This window comes from Petaurus breviceps, unplaced genomic scaffold, assembly GCF_028583685.1.
Source record: "Petaurus breviceps papuanus isolate PSGF00001 unplaced genomic scaffold, PetGlider_PUasm1.0 126, whole genome shotgun sequence".
In the NCBI taxonomy this organism is placed as follows: Eukaryota; Metazoa; Chordata; class Mammalia; order Diprotodontia; family Petauridae; genus Petaurus; species Petaurus breviceps.
In genome coordinates this window covers 54,311,027-54,337,135 of record NW_027185655.1, presented here as the reverse complement: position 1 = coordinate 54,337,135, position 26,109 = coordinate 54,311,027, and the positions used below count along the sequence as shown (strand labels likewise).

At 43.6% G+C, this 26,109-nt stretch overlaps 1 protein-coding gene and 1 pseudogene across 3 annotated transcripts in view; one reads left to right on the top strand and one right to left on the bottom strand.

Moving 5' to 3' along the window:
- ACSL1 (acyl-CoA synthetase long chain family member 1) overlaps positions 1-23,813 on the bottom strand; it is an 82,602-nt gene extending 58,789 nt beyond the window's left edge. For 2 of the 3 annotated variants that reach the window (XM_069096011.1, XM_069096007.1), the window contains exon 1: positions 23,566-23,813. The gene's annotated coding sequence lies outside the window, so the exon portion shown is untranslated. The remainder of the gene's footprint in view (positions 1-23,565) is intronic. The other variant, XM_069095999.1, reaches the window with a different exon arrangement.
- Positions 23,077-26,109, top strand: part of LOC138170915 (S-formylglutathione hydrolase-like) — a 181,323-nt pseudogene continuing 178,290 nt past the window's right edge.

Sequence of the window (26,109 nt, the reverse complement as noted above, 5' to 3'; positions counted from 1 at the left end):
GTATTAGTCCCTTTCTCTCCAAGACCAGGAACAAAGGGAACTGACAGTGTACAAAACTTTAGAAGAGGTTACTGGGTTTTCCCTCTGTGAGGAAAAAAAGGGGTGAGGGGAGGATGAGAGAGAGGAAGAGTTCAAAGGTCACAAATTAGTATGGTATAGTAGATAAAGAAGGGTAGCTAGGTGGTGCGGTGGATAGAGTGCCTGGCCTGGAATTTGGAAGACTCCTCCTCCTGAGTTCAAATCTGGCCTCAGATACTGATTAGCTGTGTGATCTTGGGCAAGTCACTTAACCCTGTTTTCCTTAGTTTCCTCATCTGTAAAATGAGCCAGAGAAGGAAATGGCAGACCACTCCAGTATCTTTGCCAAGAAAACTCCAAATGGAGTCACAGAGAGTCAGATACAATTGAAAAAACAACTGAATAATAACAGAAATAGATAGAGAGCAGGTTTCAGAGCCAGGAAGACCTAGGTTCAGGTCCAGCCTCTTACATATACTGGCTCTGCAACCCTCGGTCAATGACTTCCTCTCTTAGACCCCAGGCACCTCTCTCATGGTACAAATTTCAGAGAAAATATTTAACTCTTACCTAGACTGGAAATAAATATAGCATTCCATGGAACAAAGATGGATTTTAGGTCCACTTTAATGGAAATGTATTGGAAATGCTTTACCTCCATTAGGTGTCTAAACATTTTTTAAACTCAATCAAGTCCAACATATTTAGTCCCAACTAAAATCCCACCTTCTACAGGGAGCCTCCTCCAACTCTTCGATTCCCGTGTCTTCCCTTCGTTCATTGTTTCCTATCTGTCCTGTACACAGCTTGCTTGCTCTGTATGTGTCTGTTTGCATGGTTGGCTGATTCAGTTAGACTGTAAGCTCCCTGAGGGCAGGGACTGCATTTTGCCCCTTTCTATATCCCCAGCACTTAGCACAGTGTTGTCTATCAATACTAGGCACATGATAAATATTGGATTGATGAACTGGTAGAGGGGGTTTTCTCACCCAGGAATTGTGTATGCCAACAAAATTAATGCTGTAAGTGCAACCCCTCTGATTACTTGCACAAATATAGATAGATACATATTTTCAGTCTTTATAGGTAGACAGCTAGATAGCTAGAAGATTGGTGATCAGGTCACTATCTTCAATCTTCATGTCTCTCTGTGTATACACACACACACACACACATATATATATATATAATATATATGTGTGTGTGTGTGTGTAGACAGAGAGATATAGATATATACATGAGGACTGAAGATTGCTACCCACATTTGCATTTTCTTGCTTGGGTGTCATTCACAATCAAAGACCAGTGAACTACATGCTTGTTTCCCTCTCACCACATACTTCGAAGATGAGGGGAGAAGTCATTAAATAGTTGCCTCAGTCAAACATACACAAATAGAGTGGCACCATTCCCCAGAGCAGGGCAGCAGATTAAGAAATCCTCCCATCTTTCCTTAACACAGCAGGCCAAGCTGGCATGAGGCTGCCATCCTCTGCTCCACCTACTCCCTTTCTCCGTACAATGGCCTATTGACAGAAGGCTGAATGTGCCCCTTTTGTCTGCCACTAGCCAGGCAGAGTTGGAGCGTAAGGGAGGGAACAAGGGAGCAGCAGGCAGACCGTGGGCTCGCTGTTCTTTCAATTTGCCAGCAAAGAACACTCTCAAGCCCTGGGCTTGTGCTTCGTCACCCTGCTGTGTGGCTGGCAGATGACCTAGATCAGGACGGCCTGGAGACTGTTGCTTCTTGTACTAAAAATGAGCAGTTCAGCAGGATCGCTGGCAAGGAGGCAAGGGTAGGAGAGGAGCAGGACTGGACAAGAGAAGTTTCTATTACACTTGTTCTTTACCACGGGTATTTCAAAAAATAGAAGCTATGGAATTCTATTTGTTTCAACTAGATCTCTTGGGAAATAAACACACATATAATTCAGGACCAAAGAGGCAAAGAGTCTGTGTGACACATGCAGCTGGAGAATGGGGCTCAGAACCAGAAGTTCTTGGGGCTTCAATCCCCCTTTGGACACACGTTGTCTGGGTGATGCTGGGGGGCACATCACTTAACATGTGAGAGCTCTCCACAACTCTCTGAAAGTTTCAGTTGTAGAAAAGGTGCTGACCTGCACTGGTGGAGGAATTTTCATCACCTGGGAGTTCTCTATACTAATGAAAAATAACCAGTCCTGTCCTTACCCCTATTCTGGAGAGGCAATGTGCCATGGGGCAGAGATCAGTTTCAAAGTCTAGCTCAGACACTTAGTAGGCTTTTGGTCTGGAACAAGTCTCTTAATCTCTCGAGGTCTCACTCTCCTCATTGGTTAAAATGAGAGGTTTGGACTTAAATGACCTCTAAGGTCCTTCCCAGCCCTAAACCTATGATCCCATGTCTTCTGAACACCATGATTGGTGCTCTCTACACAATACCAACAGTGCCAAAGTGGACTAGAAACAGATCCCTGCGGGCCACATATGGGTTTAGAACACCACAAATTAACATTATCTGTGTTTACTGCATCCTAATTTATTTTGTTAAATATTTCCCAATTACATTTTTTTAAATAAGCAATTGGGGTTAAGTAACTTGATCAAGGTTACACGGCCAGGTGTTTCTGGGTGTGGTGCTAAGTATCAGAGCCCAAATTCGAACCCAGGTCATCCCAACTCTGGGACCGTTGCTCTTACTCACTGAGCCACCTGGATGCCCCATATTTTTTTACCTTTTTGGAGGGCAATTGGGGTTAAGTAACTTGCCCAAGGTTACACAGCTAGTATTTTTGTGTGGGTGTTAAGTATCTGAGCCGGGAACTGAACTCGGGTCTTCCGGACTCCAAGGCTGGTGCTTTACTCACTGCACCGCCTAACTGCTCCCCAATTACACTTTAATCTGGATCAGGCCTCTAGGGAGTTTTTTAGCAGCTTGCACCCCATGAGTTTGACACCTCTGCAGTACATGATGTTGTTTGTCTTCCTTCCCTGCCCCCTACCCTCTCAATATCTCTCTCTCTCATTCTCTCACTCTGTCTCTTTCTCTGTCTCTCTCCCTCCATCTTTCCCTTCCTCTTTCTCTCTTCCCTTCTCTCTCTCTCTCTCTCTATGCCCTCATGCCTTCAAGGGTGCAAATACACCCACACCCATACACCCACACACAGATACACACACACACACACACACACACACACACCTTTGGAGGGTTGGGGTGGGGAAGGAAAGTCTGGTTCTGTGCTTTTTATTTGTGTAAGGAGCTCCCAGTGAGGAAACTCCCTCTCCCAATATAGACCAGTAACTGTTCTGCAACTCATCACCCACCCAGAAACACTTGGCCAGGATCATTTGGCCAGTGACAACACTGGTCAGGCAAAATACTTAAACCCTCCTCTTCCTGACTACAAGCTCAATTTACTATCCACTACGCCATACCACCTAGTACATATTCTATGAAGAAATGGTTTCTTCATAGGAGGTAAGCAGGCAAATTACTCCAATTCAAAGACTCAAAGCGAGTTTTTGCACCAATATTGAGTTAAGTAACTTTTGGTTTAACAAAATGGCCCTTTCCCCTTCCCCCATTGCAAAGAATCCCCAACGCTAGACTTATTATTTTTAAAATGCCAATCCAAAAATCTGAGCTGCTTCACTGTCACAGAATTAGCATCTTGCTTTCAAAGCCAACCCAGGCTAAATGTTACTGAGGCAGAAGCTTACGATCTGTTTTGTCATTACAATACAACACCTAAACAGTTATCCAGTACCTACTATGTATGAAGGCACTAGACTAGGCACTAGATTACAAAGACAAAAACCAAACTCCCTGCCCTCAAGAAGTTTATATTCTACTGTACTGATCCATGCAATAGTGAACAAGGCAGTACACGTAAGTTAAGGTGCTGCTGTAGCAGTGATAAGTGCAAAAAGAAAAAAAAGTTACCTTGAACTAAAAACAAGATAAATTACACTTTCAAATACTGATTAGTGTGTTCCTTACCACTCATCATGCTTTAGGAAGGCTATTGACAAGCTAGAAGCCCTGGTGAAGGGACTATTTCCTCTGGCCAAGGACTTGCAGCCATGCCATAGGAGGGTCTGTGGTATGACTTAGGAATGATCAGACTAGAAAGGACATGATTAGGCAAGAGTGTGATCTTCATCGTGCAGAAGGGGGATCAGACTTGTTCTACTTACCTATAGCAGGCAAAATGAAGGACAGTGGATAAAGAATCCAGTGGCAGATTTTGGCTGAATATACAGAAAAATTTCCAAGCAATTACAGAACTGAACAAAATGAAGTATGAAGCCTTAGGGGTTTATAGGATGATTCTATCACTGGAGTTATCCTAGCAGAGATTGGAGATGTAGCCATTTAATTTTCACTTAAGTTGAACTAGATCATCGAAGGTCCTAAAATGTGTATCTATGGGAGATGGAGGGAGAGGTGGAAGCGGGGGGAAGGGGGTGGCAGGAAAATAAGAAAAATGTTTTAGGTCAGGCCTTGAAAACCACACAGGGAAGTTTAGACTTATGATAGTCAATAGGGAGTTACAGGGGAATGCAATAATGAAATGAGAAAAGTGTACAGGATGGAAGTGAGGGTGAGGGCGTGGCAGAAACGGATTTAGAAAGATTAAGAACAATAATCCATATATAATATGATGGGAAAGCAGGCTGGGATGCAAATGGATGCAGATTCATCCAGGCACTGAAGGAAGAACAAAAGCAGGGAAAATAGCCCATATGATGAGGAAGAGGGAAGAGTCTTATAACTCCAAGGTTCTTGGGAGGAGAGAATAGTGGTCAAGTTAGCCAAACTAGATTGTAGGGGAAGGAGAACTTATTGGGGATGAGCAGACTGCATCATGCTGGGCTCTGCCAGCTCTGATCAAAGGCAAGCAGAAGCCCCTTTCCAACTTTACCTTTCACTTTTCTCTCCTCTAGACAGTCTGTTCAGTTCTCTTTCCTTTCTACAAAGGCAAGGATTAGTGAACAGGTCTTAGATCAGGCCAGGATTTCCTCCATTTTCATGAACTCACCCTTAGCCAAATTCTTTTTTTCTCCAGATGGGGTTCCAGATAGAACCTGTCTTTTACCACTACCTATGAAATCCCTTGCCCAGCCCTAGGGGACTGTTTCCTCATCTGGAAAACAGGGAGTTGAACAAGATGACTCAGATGTGTCGCCCAGCCCCTGGTCTATGATCAGAGGGTGTCCACAGAGCTTAATGTTACCCTGGCCACTCCTCTACTGCAGGTGCCTTGGCATTCGCCTTTCTTTGGATCCTCAGTGCCTGGTTAGTCACCTGTCTGCCCTTTGTTTTCAAAGAGGACCAATGACATCATGGGGTGATGTCTTGACTCGATCATGAATTGGATTTAAGTGAGGCACAGTTGCACAGAGTCCTCAGCCTCACTCTCTGTTCCGGAGCCAGTGAAGTTCAGTGACAGAACAAAAGTCTGGACAACTTGGAAATGGTCCAGTGGTCAATGAATGACCTTGGTTCTTCCATGCCTGACCAAACTCTAAGCGCTCCCCTGCTTCCACACCTTTGTGGCTGTTGGAACAAACTGTTCTCATTCACCCATGTAGTCAGAAGACATCTTCAACATGCTTGGGGTAGACACCCCGCTAACTCACCCAAGTGTCTGAGGCCCCTTGATCACCCTCAACCTAGTTTAACTTGTCCACTAAGACAGTTGACCTGGGTGTAGCTGCTGCACATGCTACAGCTGCTTGGAGCCACAGGTGAGAGCTGGGTACTAGGTAGACACCAAAGGTAGAAAATAGCCCTGAAAGGGCTCAACAAATCTCACACTAGAGGTGCTGCAGTTGTTGTTTGTCTTTTGTTATGAAAGACCGCCTTGATGTCGGGAAGATGATGCCATGACTTGCACGTGAATTGGATTTAAGTGAGGAGGGCTGTTCAAAGTCACCAGTCTCACTTTCTCCTTCAGAGCCATCTGGGTCAGGTGACAACAGGTGCCAGTGCTCCTTGAACACCCCCTACACCCCAGCAGAGTACTATGTACATAATAAATGCTTGTCGGCTCTACTTTGCAGGCCTTGTCTTAGTTCACTTGTTTCTTGGAGCTATATTTTGTCTTCCTAAAACTAATGGTTCTCAAAGAGTAGTCCCAGGACCCCTCGAGGGGGGGGTGAGTCCCAACACCCTTACAGGAGGTGCTTGAGGTCAAAACTATTTTCATAGTAAATATAAGATGTTATTTGCCTATTATAATACTCCTCTCTTTTCCAACTATATATTTATGTGAGGCAAGATTTTCTTTACATACTTCAACCAAAACAACAGATTACAACAGAATGAATGCAGAAGCAGACAGGAGAATCCAGCTACTTTCTCTTAAGCCAGATATGAAAGAGATTTGCAAAAGTAAATAAAGCAATGCTACTCTTCTCATCATTTTGGGAGGAAATATTTTTTTTAATAAAAATTTTACTTAACATGTAATGGTTTATTATTATTTTTAATGAATATATATTTTAGCAGTTTATCAGTTTTAATGTCTAATGTGGCAAATATCAATAGCTCTAACCTCCACAAACAAAAGCTCTTTGGGGTCCTCCATAATTTTTAGGTGCAAAGGGTCCTGAAATCAAAGAGCTTTTGAACCACTGTCCTAAAAGACAATAGTCAATGACAAGGATGAGACCTTTTCATGCCCCCTGTAATGCCTGGGACTATGTTAGGCACATGGCCACCACTCACCACCTGGTGGCAGACAAAGTGACCATCTTGCTGGTGACTTTCCAAAGCAAGGTAGTGAGGAGCCTCTGGAGAACTCTCCTCCTTAACTCTTTACTCACTACAAGACTGAGAGGCAGAGCTCATAGAAATTCCAGCAAAGAACCTTCCCCAAAGGGTGATACTTTAAGAGAAAGCAAATAGCATGAATAAGGAAAAATGAAAAGGTTTTCCTCCAGAGCAGAAGATAGGGAGAAGAGTCCCAACTTCTTGCTGAGGAATCCTTTGGATGCTTGAATGCTAGAAACCATCACATTCCACCCAACTTCTTCCAGCAAAGAAACTGGACTCTGTCCCATTCCTATCCTCTCTTCAAACAAAGAATATGTAAGCCAAGGGGTTAAGAAAGTTTACTAAGTATTATGAAGAAATCATCAAGACCTTTATACGATAGCAATGTCTAGTTTGGGGAAGACGAAGATTCACAAGAGTGAACATTTTTTTTTTTTTTTTACAGCTGACAAAGTGATCTTCTCAATGCAAAGGTCTGGGTCACTCCACTCACTCCCCAATAGACATTTAAACTCTGTTACTTCCGGGATCAAATATAAAATCCTATTTGGCTTTTAAGGCATTGCACAACCTGGCCCCTTCCCTACTTTGCCCGTCTGACACTTTATTTCCATCCTATTCCTAGTTACTCTACAATCCAGGGGCACTGGCTTTCTTGCTGTTCTTCCATATCTATCCCCTGGCCTAGAATGCCCTCCTTCTTTACTTCTGGCTTCTTTCAGTTTCAATGTCAACCTCTCCTGGAGGAGAGTTCCTAAATACTAATGCCCTCTCTCCTTCCCTCCAGGGGTGTGCTAGCATCCACTCAACCAGCTCTGACTGTTACATTTTCAGTAAAAGCATTTATACCTTGCAAATGCTGTAAGTCAGGGCTTGATTTATTGTTTTGTTGATTGTATGAAGTTAAGAAAGTTATGGAGAGGGGCAGCTAGGTGGTGTAGTGAAAAAAGCACCGGCCCTAGAGTCAGGAGGACCTGAGTTCAAATCTAACCTCAGACACTTGACACACTTACTAGCCGTGTGACTTTGGGCAAGTCACTTAACCCAAACAGCCCTCTAAAAAGTTAAAAAAAAAAAGTTATGGAGAATTATGGTGAAAGTTATGGGGCAGTTAGGTGGCTCAGTGAATAGAGCACTGGCCCTGGAGTCAGGAGGAGCTGAGTTCAAATTCGACCTGAAACACTTGACATACCCTATGAGCTGTGTGACCTTGGGCAAGTCAATTAACCCCAACTGCCTTGCCTTCTCCCCTCAAAAAAAAAAGTTATGGAGAAAATGTTAATAACGAAGATAAAAGTTTAAAATATCATACATACTTCCCCGCTCCTCGGGAGTCTGTTGTTAAGCATTCACTGAACAGTCCTGTTTCCCTTGAAGACTACCTTGCATCTACATGGTGTATTGTATACACATAGATGTTTGTGCAGCTCTCTGTCTCTCTCCATATATACATACATATATACTCACACACAACTCTACATATTTAGTGTGTATACACACACATATAGTATATACACACAGAGTAGATACAGTTGATCAAATGAGATGTTTCTAAAGTGCTTTGCAAATCTTAAAGCTCCGTATTAATGCTAGCTGGTATTATTTTGGTTTGCATAGTATCTCCTCCCTAGAATCTGAGCTCCTTGAGGTCAGGGACTAGTTTTGTGTTTGTCTGTTTGTTTTTAGTGGGTTTTTTGGTGGGTTTTTTTTTTTGCCTTGCCTTGCAGCTCTAGGCTTAGCACAGTTCAGGGCATGTAGTAGGTGTTTAATAAATGCTTGTTGACTGACAGTATCTGTGATTTCCTTGGTAGACTGGCAAGCAGCTTCTGCTGTGGCAGAGTTACCCGTCTCTGAATCATACAGACTTAGAAAGTGGGCTGGGGCACTGACGGATTAAGTCCAGGCTCCCCTGGCTAGTATATGTCAGAAACTGGACTTGAATGCAGATCTTCCCGACTCTGAGGCCAGTTCTCTATTGGTTTGGAAGCCTCAAATTAAAATATGTAAGCAATCCTTACAGAAATTGTTTTATGAAGGGACATCTAATATATTTACCATTAAATAAAAAAAGGTCTAACTATGGATAGCAGTAGACTCCTCACCCATACAGCTTACTAAGAGAGTTGTACTATCTAGTTTGCACTGCCTGTTAGAGAGAGACAGGAGACCTGCTCTGCTGAGATCACCTGAGCCTTTACTCACTGGGTCCTTCTGGATAAGCCAAAACAATATTTCTACAGGTTAAACTTTTCCCTGCTCTACTTTGGTCTAATCTTAAAGGTTTGTTATTTCAGCTGGTGTTCAGCATAGGATGAGCTATTAAGAACCAGGGTAAAGTCTGTTATGTTAATAGCAACCAAACCCTAATAAAATATTCTATTCATTAAAATAATTTAAAACTGACTGGTCAGGACACCAGGATGGAAAGGGCTAAAAAATAGATCTTGAAGCAAGGGAGGATAACTCCTCTAGGAAGAACATCATATTTCAAAGGATTGTAGATAGAGAACTGGAGAGGCTCTTAGAGGCCATCTAGTCCAACCCCTTCCATTTTACAGATGAGGAGCTTGAGGCCCAGGGAGGGTAAGGGTCTTGCCCAAGGTCACACAGGTAGTAATGGAGGAGAGATTTGAACCTGGGGCCTTTTGACTCTTTCCAGTGTCCTTTCCATTGTACCATGCTCCCTCTCTCCTCTTAGTAAGAGAATGATAGAAGTAGTTAACAAGCATTTATTTAAACACCTATTATGTTCTAGGCACTGTGCTAAGAGCACTGGGGATATGAATAATGACTAGACAGTCCCTACCTTCAAGGAACTCATAGTCTAAAGGGGGAGATAGCAAGAAAACAACTATATGCAAACAAGATATGTACAGGATAAATTGGGGATAATCAATAGAAGGAAGGTAATAGTAATAGCATTAAGGGGGACAGTGGAATCCAAAAAAGATATTAAACAAGTATTGACTGAATACCTACTTCCTAAGTAATTTTTCAGGCAGCTGGGTGATGTGTAGTGGATAGAGAACCTGGAGTAAGAAAGACCTGAGTTCAAAGCCAAATTCAGACACTTACTAGCTGTACGACCCTAGGCAAGTCACTTAACCTGGTTTGCCTCAGTTTCTTCATCTGTCAAATGAGTTGGAAAAGGACATGGCAAACCATTCCAGTATCTTTGTGGGGTCATGAAGAGTTGGGCATGACCGAAACAACTGAACAGCAACAAAAAAGAATCCACAAACAAATAGGAGCCCCTAAGAAAACCTTGGTAGAAAAATGTCAGTCATAATGATTAAATAAAAGTCAGTCTTAGAGTAAGAAAGTCTGTTAGGCAGCAAGCATTTATTAAGAGTTTATTTTGTGACTGATATTGTGCTAAGAAGAAAGGGTGGGGGAAAAGTCCCTATTCTCAAGAAGAGTGAATTCTAATGAGAGAAAACATGTGAATAACTGGTACATAAGAAGACATAGAGAGTAGAAAGAAGGCGATTTTAAATCTCCTGGAGAAGGTGGCCTTGAACTGAGTCCCGAAAGAAAACAGGGAAACTAAAAGTCCCAGGGTGGAGGGCGGGGAGGGGGGTGAGAGAGACTACAGGAGGCAGCACACGGAGAGTTCCAGGTCAATGCAAAAGCATCAAGGCAGGGGGATATGAAGTGGCTTGTTCTAAGAACTTCAAACAGAAGCAAAACCAGATCACGTACATGGAAGAGTGTAAGGTGTAAGGTGGCTAAAAAGGTAAGAATGGGTCAGGTTATGATGCCAGTCAGCGGACCTGAAGGTCAAAGGGAGTCTCTGAAGCTCAGTGAGAGGGGAGGGAGAATGGAGTGGGGCTACGTGGTTAGAACACCTCCCCAGAAACATCACTTGGCAGCAGCTCTAGAGGATGGACTGCAATGAGCAGAGACCTGAGGCTAGGCTGCCAGTTAGAAGGCTATTTCTATAGACCAGGTGAGAGATGATAGCGGCATGAACTAGGCTGTATGAATGGAGGGAAAGGATAGTCCTGCTTCTGACATGTACTGGGCAGGCCAACTCTTTGTAAATACACTGAGGGGCTGGTACTGATCTACAGTGGTAGAGGAAGTTTCTGCAATAGGAGAAATTCCCCATGCTAATAAAATCACAAGTACTCTGTGTTTCCTCCCCACCCACCCCCGAAAACAGAAAAAAAAGAAAACTAGCCTATTTAAGGGAAATCAAAGGTAGCACAGAAGATGGAAAACTGTAGACAGAGGTGACAGACAGACCTGGAAGGAGTCTCAGGACAAAACATTTGTTGCATCCTTGTTATTTTGTTTTCTATCCTGTAAATACTTAGGACATTGTGCAACATTTTATATTTAATCATTTGATTTGGGAGGGAGGGGGCTAAGCTTAAAATACAAGATCTTTTTTTTTAAGTCAATGAGAGTAGTTTAAGTGATTCATTACAGGCCCCAAAATGGGAGGTCCAGAGCAGGTTTATGCATGGACTTCAATCAACCATACGACTTCATCCCACAAACAAGCTTTAATCAGACCCTCTGCTGCTAGCACCTTCCTTCTCTCATGACTTTGTATTTGCTTTGTGTTCACTTTGTATCCAAGTGTAAGTGGTTTTGTTGTTGGTGTTCAGTCATTTTTCAGACTCTTTTGCTATCCTCTTTGGGTTTTTTTTTTTGGCAAAGATACTAGAGTGTTTTGTCATTTCCTTCTCCAGTTCATTTTGCAGATGAGAAAACTAAGGCAAATCTGTTTTCCAATACAATGCAGCCTTCTTGAGGGTAAGGACTGTTCAGTTTTTGTCTTTGGATTCCCAGGAACTAGCACAGTGCACCTGTAGGCAAGGTTCTGTGATTTCTTTTGGTGCAGGGAACCCCTAGGATATTAGGGAAATCCTCCTAAAGAGATTGGCTACTGCCCTGTAACTTATGTCTTAGATAGTTATCTTGGGCACTGAGAAGGCACATAGCTTGTCCAGGGTCACTCTGTTGGAGGTGGGATTTGAATACAGGACTTTATAAGACTGTCTCTCCCATATGTGTCTGGCAAATGGTAAAAATATAAATGCTTGTTGCTTGATTGGCTGAAAATCTGGTAACCTTAAAGGCATTGTGCCTTCCTTGCTGGAGAGTCATTCTTTTTTTTCCTGCTTTTTGCAGGGCAGTTGGGATTAAGCGACTTGCCAAAGGTCACACAGGTAGGTTTTTTTTGTGTGTTAAGTGTATGAGGCCTAATTTGAACTCAGGTCCTCCTGACTCCACGTAGCCGTCCCGAGAGTCATTCTAAAGTTTCATAGCACATATGTCTTGTTTATATACAGTTGTGTGCATGTCGTCTCCCCTGTCAGACCAAGAGATACTTGAGAGCAAGAGCCATCTTGTTTCCTCACAGCTTAGCTCTCCTAAGGGCCTGGCACATCGTAGGCATTTAATAAATGTTTATTACCACATTTCAACCAGAGGGCTCCTATCAAATGGCATTCCATAGTGGTTAGCATTATTAAATAAATAACCTGAATGAAGGGATTGTAAATAATGCTACATTGGATGGGAATAACTTTTTTTTAATTTAATTTCTGATTTCAATGGTATAGGAAACTCTCAGTGAGGAAACTCCCTGTATCTATGCAGATCAATACCTGAATCTCAGAAGTTAAGTGAGTTGCCCAGTCACACAGACCATATATATCAGAAGTTGTCTTGAACCTAAATCTCCAGAGAAGAGGGAGAGAGAGAGAAGAGAGAGAGAAAAAAGAGACAGAGGAGAGAGGGAGAGAGAAAGAGAGAAGGGGAGAGGGGGAGAGAGAGGGAGAGAGAGAGGAGGAGAGAGAGAGAGACACACACAGAGAGAGAGACAGAGAGACAGAGAAAGAGAGAAGGGGGAGAGAAAAAAATACAGGAGAGGAGAGAGGGAGAGAGAAGGAGAGACACAGACAGAAAAACAGATGGAGAGAGAGACAGAGACAGAGAATATGATTGTGGTTGGAGCAACAGGAAAAGGAAGACAACTATTTTCCATAGTTTAAACACTGCTTTGCTTAGAGACAGGGAGCAGAAACAAGTTCCATTCTCCTCTAGAATCCTGAAGAGACTAAGGAGGTCACAGGATCACAGTTAGTCTGGAGGGGCCCTTAGAGGTCACACTGTCCAAAGCTCTCATTTCATATGGTCATCTCATACTGAGTACAGGTAAAGAAACAAGGCTGGATATCAGACATCTCAGTCATCAACCACCACGTCTGAATTTTAGCACTTCTCCCAAAGAGACAACAAAAATGCAGATTTACAGTGATTTACAGCAACTGTCTCAATAAAGTGCTAATTGCTGTCCCAGAAAAAAAAGAGAGGGGTCAGAGTGAAGAATAGTCAGTCTCCAAGATTACCTAAGTAGCCCTTGATGAAACTTAATACAGCAAGCTTTATTCAAGTATACTGCAGATGTAACTCTACTTAGCTAGGGAAGAATTTGAAAATGATTCATTCCCTCATTTCAGAAACCCCACCATTTCTTGTTTTCTTTCCAAATAACATGATTTGACTTAATTCTCTCCCCCAAATGGTTTTCAGGATTATCCTGGTGCACCAGGAGGAAGCAATTAAATTCCTCCATCCTTTTCCCGAAGGCATCTAAACTTCTAATCAGGCTGAAGTTTCTGAGCCATTTCCATCTTCAGTCCTATTTCCCCTCCCTTTGGGCAAATATTACTAGCCTAGTCAATGAGAAAAGCTTGGAGCAACTAGGAGGGCAGTGGGAGTGCCTGTCTGCCAGAGCAGATGGAGGAGGAAAAAAATATTTCATCTCCTAAGACTGGAAGAAGTATCTCCGAGGATAGGTAGGACAAACGTGGTGATGGACATAGGAAAAGACAAGAAGAGTTCAGGAACCACAGAGCTATGTCAAAGTGACTTACTCAAGGTCACTAAGGTGAAATTTGAACTCGGGTCCTTTTGACTGCAAATCCAGTGCTCCTTCTGTTGAAGGAAGCTGCCTCTAATGGGTTCACCCAAGGGCTCCCTTCATTGAGAATGATCCCAAGAATTCCATCCTCCCTGGTCCTACAGAACACAAGGAACATGAATCCATGTGGGCCTCTCTGTTTTCTTCCACCCATCATCGGAGTCCATCAGGCCAAGACAGGAACTTAAAATTCCCTAGATGGCATTTCTAGGACTCATGGAACATTTTTTTTTCTTCTAAGGGAGCAGGGTGTATTGGAGCCAGCTCTGAATAGGACTGTTTAATTTTCAGTGTGAACATCTATCTATACCTTGGAAATAGGCAAAGGCTACAAAACAAAGCTTGTTTCATGGTTTTGTCTATTGTCTCAACTTAAAAAATTGATGGAGAAAATACTAATCATGCAAATTATGCTTAAAAATGTGTCTCCCTATACATTCCCCTTCCTCTCCCTGAGTCGGCTGATAGACATGTACCAGTGCACCACCCCTGGGAAGGGACCTGTCTTACTATTACAATGTAAATGAGCACTAGCTGATATTAACTATGATGCCTAACCTCCCTAGGACTATTTACTTCTTTGTAAAATGAAGATATCCATCTTTGACAACTCCTTCTAGCTTCTTTTTTTTATTTTTTATTTTTTGCTTTTTGGAGGGCAATTGGGGTTAAGTGACTTGCCCAACATCACACGGCTAGTAATTGTGTCAAGTGTCTGAGGCCTTATTTGAACTCAGGTCCTCCTGACTCCAGGGCTGGTGCTCTATTCACTGCACCACCTAGCCGCCCCTTTTTTAATATTGTTTTGTTGTTGTTTTTGGGGGGACGGTAGGGCAATTGGGGTTAAGTGACTTGCCCAAGGTCACACAGCTAGTGTGTGTGTATGTGTGTGTGCACGCGCGCATGTGTTAAGTGTCTGATTTGAACTCAGGTCCTCTTGACTTCAGGGCTGGTGCTCTATTCACTGAGCACCTAGCCGCCCCCCCTTCTAGCTGCTTCTTTTTTTTTTTTAAAGAAATCGGGGTTAAGGTTGCTCAAGGTTACACGGCCAGGTGTTTCTGGGTGTGGTGCTAAGCTTGCAAAATGCAGATGTGACAAATGTATCTCCTGCCAGGCGGGGAAATGCTTCTTCAGGATAATGTTAATTTCAAAGAAGGAAAGGGGGGAGTTGGAGGGACAGCAAGATAGTTAACAAGTAAAATGCTATTTCCTGGAAACTATTCTGATCTGGGCAAAAACAATAAGCCCGGATTCGATACCCCAGGTCATCCAGACTCTGGGGCTGGTGCTCTTACTCGCTGTACTACCTGGCCTCCCCTCCTTCTAGCTTCTTAAAAAAGAATTCCACCATTCTACTCTAGCTATAGGTAGAGTATGGGCAGTTACCATAAACAGTAAGACACAAAACACACACACACACACACACACACACACACACACACACACACAACCACGACATTCACCAATGATTTAAGGGGGAAAAAATCCTCCTTGTTTAAAGAAGGATTCTTGAACTAAGTATGATGGCTACAGTACAGTCAGCTAAGATTAGAGTATGACACTCCTCTCCCACAGTCCCCCAAACTAACAACCACCTGTCTCTAAACAGCACAGTTGAGACTCTGCCAAGCAGGTAACTATATGCCTGATCAGAAGCTCAAATGACTCTCCCCTCTCCTTTGCTCCCTTTTCCCAAACAGTGGCCCAATCCTTCTGAATTCTAACTCCTGTTTCCTTCACTGCACTCTCACAGGCATCCTCTGAGGATGGTCCCTCATCACCTTTCTGATGGAACTGTAACCTTCTCATTGGTCTCTTTGCTTCCGATCTTGCTCTCCCCTCTCTAATCTAACTTTCACACCAGCTGCCTGAATAATCTTCCTAAGACACAAGTCTGACTACACTGCTGCAGTTAAAGCCTTTGGTGGCTAGCTCCCATTGCCACGCGGGTATCTACAAACTCCTTTGCCTGGCACATAAACCCCTCTCCACAACAAGCAGATGGCTTTCTTCTTTAGCCTTAACTCATGGGATCCCCTTTCACAGACTCTGTGCTGCAACCCAACAGGGGTACTTGCTATTCCTAGACCTCAGAATGCCATCCCCATTCATTCACACAAGCCACCTTCCCGGGCAGGAGTGCACTCCAAAATCCTTATATTCTCCTCAAGGCTCCCTTTAATTGCCACCTGCTCATGATGTCTCCAGAACTCCTCATTAGGTCTTTTGCCCTCATCATTCTTGCCTTATATCATGCCTGGACACACAGGACAATAGGCACCGTACTAGAAGGGACATCAGACAACTCAAACAACCTCATTTTATAGATGAGGAAACTTGGGCCCAGAGAATATAAGTGACTTGGTCATGGTGTCTCCAGTGGGAAGCATTAGAGGCAGAATCTGATCCCAGGTCTTCTCACTCCAGAGCCATGATCTCCCATGCTGTGCACCCCAAAACAACATAAGCTTCTCAAGAGTAGGAATTTTTGTTTTTGGGACCCCCAGTACCTTGCTCAGGTGCCTTGCACACGGTAGGTGCTCAATAAATGTTTGCCAGATTGAACAAAACTATAAGGTTGGGGTCAGTGGCCTTCTAAAGGTCTCAGCCTAGTGTTATATTTAGGACAATTCTTTTCCTATCAGGTTTCTGTTCTTCATACAACTTGAACAGTTCAATGCATATTCCAGTTTTGGTAACTCCTGGTGCTGTGGGAAAAACCACAGGTCACTTAACTGCCCTTAATCACAATTAACCCACTTTTACCATTTATCCCATAGAATGGAAGCTCCCTGAAGGCAGGGATGCCTTTGCTTTTGTCTTTACTTACTCAGCACCCAATACAATGCTTAGGTATGGCAGATGTCTAATAAATACTTGTTGATTTACTGGTTGATCAGTACCTACTAAATGCTACTGACAATACATTAAAGTGACTATGGTTATAATGTAGCTAGGGAGAGTTATAAGACAAGGTAACAGACCATAGTGGCAGCTGAATAAAGAAGTGGACAGAGTGCCGGGCCTGGAGTCAGAAAGACTCATCTTCCTGAGTTCAAATCTGGCCTCAGACACTTACTAGGCGTGTGTTCCTGGGTAAGTCACTTCACCCTGTTGGCCTCAGTTTCCTGACCTGTTAAATGAGCTGGGGAAGGAAATGGCAAATCACTAAGGTCTCTTTGCTAAGGAAACAGAGTCATGAAGAGTTGGACATGATTGAAAGTACTCAGTAATAAGGACCACTGACCTGGTGTCAGGAAGTAGCAGAGGAAATGGAAAAGGGAGAGCGATCAGGGGAGCCTGTGAATGAGGAGGACTACATGACTGGGAATCCAGGAACAAAGATCACCATGAAGCAGAGCTATTGGGAGGGAGGGATCGACATGATATTGCATTAAAGGTGCCTGTGGAAGGTATGTTAGGGTGCGGGGAAAGGAGGCGAGGTTACTTCCTAAAAGTGTCACTGTCTAAAAGGAATAGTATTAAGTGTGCAACAGTGGAAAGGGTGTCCTCGATTCAAATCCTAGCTCTGCTACTTACTAACAAGCCATTTAATTCCTCTGGGGCTGCTTTCCTCATCTGTATTATAACGGTGGGGTGTGGACTGGACAACTTCTAGCATTCCTTCCAGTTCTGAACTGCATGCATCTAGAGGACTCTTTCCAGGGACAACATACAGAGTCAGAAGCAAGACACTAGAGCAAACCAAGGGTCAGCCTGAAGAGGATTCCGGGGAAAGCACAGAGAATCACTTGCATAAGCACTTGTTCCCCCTGCCCCCATCTGCCTACCCCAGTGCCACCGTGGACAGTTCTGCACATCCCCTAGCTCCACTAAAAACTTTGCTCAAGTGATACCTGAACTCCATGGCTGCCAGTATTCCCTCCTTTGTATGCAATAATGGGGCTCCTCCCTAGACTGTGAGCTCCTGGAAGGCAGGGACCATTTTGGATGTTGTACCTATGCCACCCTCCCCCCACCTCCTTCCCATAACCAGCACAATGCCTGGCACATGGTAGGCATTACATAGATGCACACAGTAGACTTTACATAAACACTTGGCCAGGCATAACCCTGGAGAGGCCAAGGTTCTATTTCTGCCACTGAAGAGTGATGAACTTGGAGAGAGGGGACCTGGGCTCAAACCTCAGTTCTATCATTTATTACCCAAGTGGTAATTAACCCCTTGTGCATTCATTTCTTCAACTATAAAATGAGGGACTAAATGAATACTCTGGCTTTAATGGTCAGTACTTGGGCTAAGCCTTCCTCAGCTACGCTTGTTGTTCAGGCGTGTCTGACTCTCCCTGGCCCCATTCTGTGTTTTCTTGGCAATGACTGGAGTGGTTTGCCATTTCCTGGAGAACAGTTCATTTTGCAGATGAGGAAACTGAGGCAAACAGGGTTAAGTGACTTGCCCAGGATCATTACAGCTAGTCAAGTGTTTGAGGCCAGGTTCTAATTCATGAAGATAAGTCTTCCTGATTCCAAGCCCAGTGCTCTATCCATGCACTACCCAGCTAGCTGCCATTCCTCAACTACTCAGCCCACATCAATTCCCATTCACAATTAGTACATACAAACACACACACACACACACACACACACACACAAACACATCCTATTGTACTTCACCTATGAAATGCATTTTGTCACTTTTTGTATTCTATCTTGTGAGCTCTCTGTTTCATAAGGTTTTTTCCATCTCTATATCAGAAATTTTTTTAACAATATTGTGAATTTAAATGAGAAAAAATTACATCTTTATTTTTTACTAATCTCCAACTTGAAATTTAGCATTTTCCTCAATTATGTAAAAATGTAGGATCTCCCCAGTCTGCCAAAGTGGACCACAATACAAAAAACTTAAGAAACCCTGAAATAGCTGTTGGCTAGCTCCTTGAGGGCAAGCAGTCTAGACCTGTTATCTTTCCTACCCCTAGTTCAGGGATCTGAGCTGATCAGGCAGTCCTGTTTCCTTTCCATCCCTTAGCTCAGTGATAGTCAAATTTAATAGAAATTCAATCAATATCTGCTGAATCAAACTGAATCTTATACTTTTATTCTGTTTCATCTAGTTGATATGATGGAACAACTTGGGTTAACAGGGGAGATGAACAGTACAGAAATAAAACAAAAAACACAAAGAATAGTGAGAAGCATACTGGCCTCGGAGATGGGATTTCCTGGCTTTGTCAAAAACTACTGGTGTGACCCTGGACATGTCATCTTTACCCTTATAATCTCTATTTCTTCCTCAATCAACATTTAGTCAGACAATAAGCATTTATGAAATGCTTACAATGTGCCCTGAAATGTGCTAAGTGCCTAAGTAGAAAGAAGACAGTGTTTGCCCTCAAGGAGCTTACTTCTAATAGATGAAAACAACAGATAAAAGGAAGTTGAAAAAGAGTGGACTTGAAAACAAGGCAGCAGATTTCACAGGGGTTTGTTTCTAATATTCTATGATCCTTATTCAGTCTGTTTCCAAGCTTCAGCCTGCTAAGGTGGCTTCCAGCTTAACAGCATGGATGGCTCAGTCACTAAATTGTGACTGCCTTCTTAGCCAGTCGGCAAAATATCTAATGTTCATCGAATTCGGCTTCTTACTTATCTGGGCGGATTGTTCCACAACAAACATGAAGGAATGCCAACTTTAACAGTCACCAAGACCATGTGCAAGTTGATAGATAGTCACATTTACCCAAGTTCCCTCCCCAAATGAAGAAATAGTATAAAAGGCAATTAGTACTTTCCTCTTTAAAACACCCTCAACTACTGCAGCTACACTCCTACACACTAGGACATTTCAACTAAATAGTCCCATGGGCTGTGGATTAGAAGACAACTCGCAATAACCCCTGGCAAACAATCCAGCATATTCAGTAACTAAACAAAATACAGTCAGACCAGAAACTAGTTTGAAATAAGAATTGCTTTAGGGTAAAAGATTTTGTTAATAGTTCATTAATGTACCTGGTGATTTTTTTTTTTATTTTCAGTCTGAAGGATAGCCAATTCACAGAGGGGTAAGAGGCTACATAGACATACAAATTACATTTCTAGAATTTTTGGCCAAGCTTGCAAAATGCAGATGTGACAAGTGTATCTCCTGCCAGGCAGGGAAATGCTTCTTCAGGATAATGTTAATTTCAAAGAAGGAAAGGGGGGAGTTGGAGGGACAGCAAGATAGTTAACAGGTAAAATGCTATTTCCTGGAAACTATTCTGATCTGAGCAAAAACAATAAGATATTCTTCACCCCATAACTTATTTCCTTATGATTGGTCACATTACAGGAACACTGATTTATAAATCTTCCTATACCTGCAAAAACAAAACAAAACAATCTTCTCCTACTATTATTCTATTAATAAATATTTCACGATATCCAACTTTTCTGTTGTATTTTTTAGTTTATATGAAGCAATGTAGAGTAACTGACATAGGTCTGGGGCTTCTTAAAACTCAAAAAGCCAAAAAACTATTCAACATGCATTGTATTGTTGGCATTGGTGCAGCAAATAATTTTTTTAGAATATAAGAAATATATTACCAAGGTTTGGGTTGATATCTGTATTAATCTTGTTAGTTGTATATGGCAGTTTTAAATTGTATATATTACAAAGATAATTTTTTCTTTGTAAAGGACTGGGCAGCCTGTGATTTTAGCAGTGATAGGGCACTCCCACTGTGGAAACTCCCTCTTTTGATGCAGATGGGCAACTCATTTTATAGTCTTTGAAAGTTGTTGGAGGGCAGTGGGGGGGGGGTGTAGGGGGGGTGTAGAATGACTGGTCCACAGCTAGTGTGTGTGAGAAGGAAGATTTGAACTCAGGTCCTCCTGACTTGGGACACCTTCCTCGTCCCTGATATCACAGTGCAGCTTAACACATGCTTAACAATATTAAATTATTACATGAGAACATTCATTACTTCAAAAATCTGCCAGCCATCTTTTTTTACCTCTGCTCACATACTTTAAATGTGACAACATGAACAGTTAGCCAAATATTCTTCATGTCATTACCTATATTTATACACACATATACACAGACACACATGGATAGATAGATCCTTCCCTCCCTGAAGCCGTGGAAGGCCACTAAAGTCACTCAAGCCAAGCACTGTGTTAAGGACTCTGGCAGCAGGTGAGCAATGTTTACATTCAAAGCTAACCACCCTTCCTCACCTCATGCCCTTCATCAGTACCCTCAGACATACACTAGCACTTTCAGTCTGGATTATTTCCCAGTCATGAGTGTCAGTCAATGTAGCGATGAAAAACGACACTGGGGCATTTTTTTGACCACCTCCAGTCTGGGGTGACCTTCCGTAACCAGCTCTTAAGTCATTACATACATACTCATTGTCATATGACTGACTGCCAGAGTTCTGAAAATAAGGTTTCCAAAGGATTTAGGATACCAATCATAAGAATTCTGATTAAAAAAAAAAAGTCTGCTGCCAATTCTCATAAGTCTTGGAAGCAAATGAGCAAGCAGCCCCAGTGCTTCTGCTATATATGCTTGAAGGCAATGCTGGATACCTGACCACATTCTAAGGACTGATTCTACTATTAACAATTCCAGAAGAAGAAAAAACGGTCATTAACTAGTTTTGGACATGGCTAAACAGATTCGTTTTCCCTCAACTCCCCACTGTTAGCATTTGGAGTAAAATCCAACCAACAAATCTTCAAGTTTCTAATTCCCTCCAGCTTTGATGAAACAGTGCCCATAAATTACTAACACTGTCCCATTCAGATTGCATCAACACACTGCCACGTCACATTTAAAGTGTTTGACAACATGCTAGCTAACTTGGGGGTGAGGAAGAACCACTACTAGGTTCTTTTTTTTTTTATGAAAATGACAAGACAAGGAGTGGGTTTTGCTGTCACATAGCTGTCAAAACCAAAGGAGAAATAGATTCTCAAGAGAATAAGGTGTCTCGCCAAGCACCTCACCCCTATGGTTCACATTAAGAACAAAAAGGCATTTTTGATTGCTATTAAATTGCACCCGGAAGCAAACACTAAGTATGGGTAGTATGACATGATATGAACAGGATCAGGTTCTCGTATGTGCCCTTCAAATTTGTCCTGAAATCTGAATGACAACTTGAAACATCAGCCAAGCTCCAAAGTCTCCTCTTTACTCAGGCAGCAAGGGGGAAAAATTCATTTCTGTGACAAAAAACTGAGGGGAAAGAAGTACATTTTACTTTAATCTTCCCAAAACCCAAACATCATTTGGAGTAAAATGTCAACTTAAATTGTAAGTAAATTGAGAATGTTGCCAGTACATTGTACAGCCAGCATGTTCAAAAGTAACCTGAGCACAAATAATTTTTAAAAACAACCCACAAGTTTGCTGTTGTCATCTGAACAATCCTGACTCTTCTAAGTCATAGCATGAAGCTATGATTAAATGGGAGTCAAAAAAAGAGGGGAGGGGAATTATGCTCATTTCTCTTTTGCTAAAAGAAATTCAGCCACTACGTGGGCAAAAGCATCCCGTGCTTTATAGTATTTGCCATTTTGGTTGGCTGTCTTGTGATGTGGCTGCCTCACAGGAGATTTTTGAAAGTGTCTGACATAAAAGAATGTCGATGCTATTTAGCCAGCCTCAACTGATTTAATCTGAAAGCTCATTCTCCTACTCTAACATTATGAAATTTGGGAAGCAGTGATGGTTGGGATTTTTTTAAAGCAAGTTTTAAAACAGACACAAAACTGAGTCCCTTGAGATTGTCCTGACTCCAAAGTCCCCTATATACATTAAAAAAAGTTTTCCATCATTCTCCCAATTCTCCTTTGGTAGGTAAGGTTACTGTGGTTGCACACTCCAAGAAAATAGCTCCACTGTCATTTTGACCAGTGACTCCATGCACCAGGGGCGCTTTGCTAGGGTCAGGACCTCTTCTGGAGATCTGGAGAATGTCTACATATGGCAACTATTGTTAAATGCGGCATTTTGCCCTCTTTCAGTAAACAAGAGTGCCTGGGGCAACCTGTGCTTCAAAGGGCTAGGGGCATCTGTTGTATAACGGGACATATCCTTAACCCTAATAAAGTATTATTATTTTTTAAACTGAGAGCTTCACCATAGCGACAGCCTCCAGCATATCCTACAATTCTGGTATGGAGGCGAGGGAAGGAAGGGGGCTTAGGGGGAGACTACAGACATGCCATCCTGATAATGGCAAAGGTTAAGACGGCTGGGTGACCAAGAAGTGAGTGGCCGTGCCAGCAGTGCCCACCGCCTCAACCACGAGGCTGGCTTCTGACACCTCGAGTAACCCGGATAAGTATCTACGCAAACACCGAGCTGCCTGTCCCGATAGCCTCTCACAGGATGCTTGAAGGAGCCGGCGCTACGCTGTACTGCCCTGCCGAGCGCTGCACTGAGCTGCCCGGCCCTGGCATGCTGGGGACAGGGAGGAAGGAGAGAGAAGAGGAAACGAGGCAGGCAGGCATGCATGTATGCAGGCTGGCCGGCCCCAGCCTCATGCACAGGAAGCGGCGGTCCGAGGCAGGGGTTAGGCTGGCCTCGCAGCAGCTGGGGAGCCGGAGGAGGTGGGGAAGGAGGGATATGCTCAAGAATGGAGGGAAGGCACATGCATGTCCCTGCTGTTTCTCTGTTCTAGAGACCAAGGAGTGGAGGAAAAGGGGAGGGAAGAGGACCAAGGCTGCGGATGCACCCCCTCTACACACACACACACACACACACACTCCCCCAGTCCTCCGCAGGGTGGAGGGGTTAACCGAACAGCGAACAAACAGCCTCGCGATGTGGGTGGGGGGCAGGTTAGCGGACCCCTGTTCCCCTTTCTCATCCACTCACCTCGTTGTCCCCAGGACGAGCTCGCCTCGCCGGCTGTGAGCACAGTTTGTTACTGCCTGCCGCGTCCCCAGGCTGGATCCTATTTAAAGCGCAGACAGTTAATGCCGCTGCTGCTGCTGCTGCTTCTGTTGCCGCCAGCGACGTTGCTGGGTTGGCTGCGGCCGCTGCGGCTGCGGCTGCTGTTGCTGCTGCTGCCGCCGCTCCTGGGAGGCTGCTGCGTGGTGCGCGTGCCGCGCCCTCCCCCACCCCTCCCCTTCCCCGCCCCCCTGCTCCCCGCCCCCACTTCCCTCTCCAGGTCTGACGGCGCGCGCGCACTCCAAGGCCCTGGAGGGAGGAGGCTGAACTAGCAGCTGTCCCTGGGGTGGAGGAATCGGGAGCTGACCACTCCCTAGCCTCCTCCTCCCGCTCCGCCTGACCCGGCCCGGCCCGGCCCGGCTCTAACTCCTGCCCAAGGAGTCAGAAAAAAAACTGCGGGCTCCTGTCCTGCCGCTGTTCAAACTTGACCTCCCCCAACCCAGCCTGCCTCCTACCCCCAAACCCCCACCCCCAAGTTATATTTCTTAATATCGCGGAGGAAGGGAACAGGCAACGGGTGCCTTGGAACTGTTGGCAGTAACAATCCCCAAATGAGCCCATCATGTCCCCGGGAACTGAGCCAAGCAGAACCTTTCTGTCTTTACTGGCATGTACATAGCAAATGCTCCCCTGGAGCCCCAGCCACACGTGGGGCGCCCTTAGTACGGCTATGAGCGGCGTGCCCACCCCTTGCAACCATTCTGAGGTGGTGGTGGCCAAAAAGCCCTGTCTCTCTCTCCTTTCTTCAGATCTCTTTAGCACAGAAACTGTGTGACCTTTACCACATCGATTTCACCACAACTCTCCACACGGGGTTTCACCGTAGCCCCTTGCCTTGACTGCCTTCCGACTGGACTTCTGCAATGCACTGAACGTGAAACAACCTTGGAAAGAGCACTGTGAGGCTATAGTTAGAGCACACTGCAACCTCGACATCGCTCAAGGGCATACACTTCATTCACCTGGGAAGTTATTGGTGCTTATTCCCCATTGCTAGTATTTATTTTGGGACCTGGCATTAGTGGGATACTTCTTAAAAGAAAACTTGCCGCAGACAACACAATGCTTCCAAATTGGCACTTAAAATGCAGCCTTTTTACCAAAGTCCAAAGACCAAAGTCACCACTCCCGTAGATAGACTCTAGTCGGTCCCTATTACCTTCAGGATCAAATGCAGAACTTTAGCTTTTAAAGTTCTTCACAAATGAGGTAAGTTTTGTAAAGCACAGTGCCTGGAACACAGTAGGTGCTTAATAAACTCGTTTCCTTACCTCCCCCTTCACATCCTGGACTTTTCTACAATTCCGATCTTCTAACACTTGGCTCCCTTTCATATACCCTAAGGTCGGGCTACCCTTCTTCTAGTGCTTTTCATGAGTCGTCTCCTCCTGCTCCATGCCTTTTCAACTAACAGTGCCTTATAACGCCTCTTCTTTGCCCTCTGATTTCCCTGGTTGTCTTTAAGACAACTCAAATCTTACTTTCTGCAAGAATCTTTTCCTGCCCTCTCCCATATATATAGACATGTATATTCACACATATGTGTGTACATGTATATTATAAATGTTTATTGTTATTGGCTTGTCTTCCCTATTATAAGCTCACTGAGGATAGTGACCCTGTTTTTCTGGCATCTTAGTACAATGTCCTCTACTTAATTAACATCCATTTTGCTTAGTTTTACCTTTCTAGCATAAATTGTGTGGCATAAAGAGCATTAAATCTGAAGTTAGGATAACAGGGTCCAATGAATGAATTAATGAATGGTTTTAAGTTCTGAGAACTAAGAATATTGTTGGCACATTAAGTAAGTGTTAAATAAATGTTTGCTGACTGGACTGGCCTTTGAATCAACAGGAGAAGCTCCAGGAAGCTCCTTGAGAGTAGGAACTGTTTTTGCTTTTGTCTTTTTATCCCCAGCACCATTGTACAGTGCCAAATAGGCACATAGAAAACCTTACTAAATGCTTATTAAGTGATTGATTGATTGCCCCTCCCTGCTGAGTTTCATTAGGCTGCCTTTGTAGGAATGAGGAGATCTAGTTGCAGATGTTTCAGTAGTTCAAAGCCAGCTGGACAGTGGAATCTGCATAAGTGGGACCTATAAATGCTTCCTGATTGATTGATTCCAGTTGCCTTTGGAAGGCAACTCAATCACAGAGGATTCAGCAGTCCTTCTCTTTGTGCCAGGTTACACTTGGGCTGCTTATCTTCATAGTACAAGGCAAAAAGCAACAACAACACAATGTTCAGCACTGGGCTTGGAGTCAGGAAGACTTACCTTCATGAGTTCAAATTCAGCCTCAGACACTGTGTGACCCTAGGCAAGTAAGACACTGTTTGCTTCAGTTTCCTTATTTGCAAAATGAGTTAGAGAAGGAAATGGCAAACTGCTCCCAGTATCTTTGCCAAGAAAACCCCCAAATGGGGTCACAAAGAGTCAAATATGACTGAAATGACTGGACAACA